General features: G+C 41.7%; 1 pseudogene; it reads right to left on the minus strand.

Moving 5' to 3' along the window:
- Window positions 1–1,093: 1,093 nt before the first annotated feature.
- LOC101584530 lies at window positions 1,094–2,141 on the minus strand (annotated as a pseudogene).
- Between the last annotated feature and the right edge of the window lie 1,317 nt (window positions 2,142–3,458).

The raw sequence follows: 3,458 nt of genomic DNA on the forward strand, positions 1-3,458 counted from the left end.
AATGCAAAACTCATGGTTGAATGCCTATCCTTTGGGTCTTCGAAATATGTACTATTCCTAATGTCTTATTGATTACTATACTATCTTTAAAATAAATCTTAAAAATACTACATATATATATATGAATATATATATATCTCTATCTCTATATCTATATCTATATTTTATCCATTCCTCTGTAGATGGCCATTTGGCTTGGTTTTAAAACTTAGCTATGACAAACTATGCTGCTGTAAGCATGGGTGCACACACACCACTGTGCTCTGATACTTTTAATTCTTCTGGGAAGACACTCAGCAGGGTAATAGCCTAGTCAAATGGGTCCCCTAATTCTGGTTTTTTGAGGAATGTCCACCCTGATTTCCACAGTGGTTGTACCAGCTACACTCTCACTAACAGTGGAAAAGGATTCCGCTTTCCCTCAGCCATGCTAGCATTTGTTATTGATTGATTTTTTTGATGAAAGCCATTCTTTTGGGGGTGAGATGGAATCTCAGTGTTTTGTCTTACATTTCTCAAATGACCAATGATGTTAAGTGTTCTTCACATAATTATTTACCATTTGTAGTTTTTCCTCTGAAAAGTGTGTCCTCATCTCAGATGCCCATTTTTGGATTGGATTTTTGAATTTTGGGGCTGAATTCTTTTTATGTTTTAGATATATTAGTCCTTTGTCTGAGGGACAGCTGGCTAGAATTTTTTCCTAATACACAAGTTTTCTTTTGACCTTATTGGTGATTTCTTTTGATGTACCAGAACATTTTAATAAGATGAGATCCCAGGTTTTCTTCCTTTGCAGTACTTCCTATGCAGTTGGGGTTTGTTCATGATCTCTCTACCTACAATTATGTCTTCAAGATTTCTGCCTGTTTTCTCTCCCAGTAGTTTTAGTGTTTCTGTTTTATTTAGATCTTTCATCCATTTTTTTTTTTTTTTTTTTTTTTTTTTTTTTTGTTTTTGGTTCAGTGGGATTTCCTGATGGTGTGCAATGGCAGTGAGTCAGGGCTCCCGAGGCCCCTCCCTTTCTTGGGGGCCTGGGATGGAAGCTGTGAGGGGAGATTCTCAGTGTTGGGGCTGAGTAGGGCAGTGGCTTCTACAGCGTGGCCTGTCCATCCCTCTGGTCTTGCTGGGATGTGGTGGTGGGGCCACTGGCCACGTGGGCCATGAGTTCTACCACCCTGTTGCTACAGCTGAACTCATTGTCATACCAGAAAATGAGCTTGACAAAGCAGTCATTCAGGGCCATGCCAGCCTCAGTATCAAAGGTGGAAGAGAAGGTGTCACTGTTGAAGTCTCAAGACACAACCTGGTCCTCAGTGTTGCCCAGAATGCCTTTGAGGGGACTATTAGACTCCAGCTTCACCACCTTCTTGATGTCATTGTATTTAGCTGCTTTCTCCAGGGAGCAGGTCAGATCCACCACTGACACTTTGGGAGTCAGCACACAGAAGGCCATACCTGTGAGCTTCCCATTCAGCTCCAGGATGACTTTGTCCATGGCCTTTACATTGCCAGTGGCTGCAGGGATTATGTTGTGGGCAGCCCTGTGGCCATCATGCCACAGCTTCCCAGAGGGGTGGTCCACAATCCTTTGGGTGGCAGTGATGGCATGTATTGTGGTCATGAGTCCCTCCACAATGTCAAAGTTGTCATGGATGACCTTGGCCAGCAGAGCTAAGCAGTTGGTGGTACAGGAAGCTCTGCTGACAGTCTTGAGGAAGTTGTTGTACTTCTCATGATTCACACCCATCCCAAACATGGGGGCATCAGCAGAAGGGGCAGAGATGATGACCCTTTTGCCACCACCCTTTAGGTGAGCCCTGACCTTCTCCATAGTGGTGAAGACACCAGTGGACTCCACCACGTACTCAGCGCCAGCATCACCCCACTTGATGTTGGCAGGATCTCACTCTCGGAAGATGGTGATGGCTTTTCCATTAATGATGAGCTTCCCATTCTTAGCCTTGACAGTGCCATGGAACTTGACGTGGGTGAAATTATACTGGGACATGTAGACCATGTAGCTGAGATCAAGGAAGGGGCCATTGATGACCACAACATTTTACCTTGCCAGAGTTAAAAGCAGCCCTGGTGACCAGGCATCCAATACGGCCAAATCTGTTCACTCCAACCTTCACCATCCTGTCTGGATTACTGCTGGCTGCACAGGAAGAACAGCTGTCGGGGGTATGTGGGAACAGAGAGCCAATCCATTTTTATTTTAGTTTTGTGCATGCTGAGTGATATGGTTCTTGTTTTAGTCTTCAGCATAGGGAAAGCCAGTTTTACCAGCACCATTTATTAAAGACTATCTTTCTGTTTGATATTTAGACAGATAGGGTAAACCAAACTGCATATATTGTAGGTTAATAATAAGCTTCTCTTCTGGAGGGTTAACAGCCTAAGTTAGCAGATCAAAATTGGAGAAAAGGAAGGGCTGCAAGGTCAGCCAACATTTTGGCCCTAGCCTTTCAAGGTCAGTGAAGACTTGAAACGTAGGATGTTATATGATGTAACATCATATAACTCAGTTGTGCTCCGAATTTTCTGATCAAGGAGATTATGGAGCCACAGAGGAATGCGATCGATGATGTATAGTGTGCCTGGGGAGAGTTACATGGAGAGAAAACATTCTCTCAGGCTTTCACAGAGAGCAAATTGGTCAAGCAATGGCTGTGACTCATCCTCATGGCTGACACTGACAAAGGATCTACAAAGTGTGGTACAGGGCTACGGGATAAATCCTGAGGGTGCTTGACTGACCTTATCAGATACAAAAGTTACATTTATTTTTATATAGGTCTTGCTTTATTTTGGTCTTAACCATCCAGCAGAAAAGTATAAAAATGAGGTATATAAAATAAAGCCATATTAATACAATGAGCTGTAAAAGGCTCAAGTCAATAACTTCTGAGGATAACTCACTAATATTATAGACTGCTAGACAGTGTTGGATTGTTCTGCTGAATTCAAACATCTATAGTATTCAGATGCCAATAGAATACCCACCTCTGACAGTAAACAAAAAAAGGGAATACAAAGGAAAGATCATTTTGTATTTATATATACAAAATACTTAGCATAGATATGCAGCTACTTTTGCTTAACTCAATGAGAAGAAAGAGGTATACTAATAGTGTTTGGACAGGATATCCTGTCTGCTTCTTGTACTATGGATAACCACTAAGAAGATAATAATGTACAATATATTGATTATCGAAACTGTCCTATTAATCAGCTTTGAAACTACCTCATTCATATTTGTTTCTCAAAATTAAAATTAAGAAAAAATAATTTGGGGAAAAAATGTTTTGGGGCTGGGGAGATGGCTCAGTAGAATAAGCACTTCCCTGGCAAGCCCAAGAGTCTGAGTTCAATCCCCAGTTCTGAAAAAAAAAATATTTTATTGGGCTGGCCAAATAACTCAGCAGATTAAAGCACCTGCAAGCAGGTGCAGT

Source organism: Octodon degus, unplaced genomic scaffold (genome assembly GCF_000260255.1).
Source record: "Octodon degus isolate 3935 unplaced genomic scaffold, OctDeg1.0 scaffold00043, whole genome shotgun sequence".
In the NCBI taxonomy this organism is placed as follows: domain Eukaryota; kingdom Metazoa; phylum Chordata; class Mammalia; order Rodentia; family Octodontidae; genus Octodon; species Octodon degus.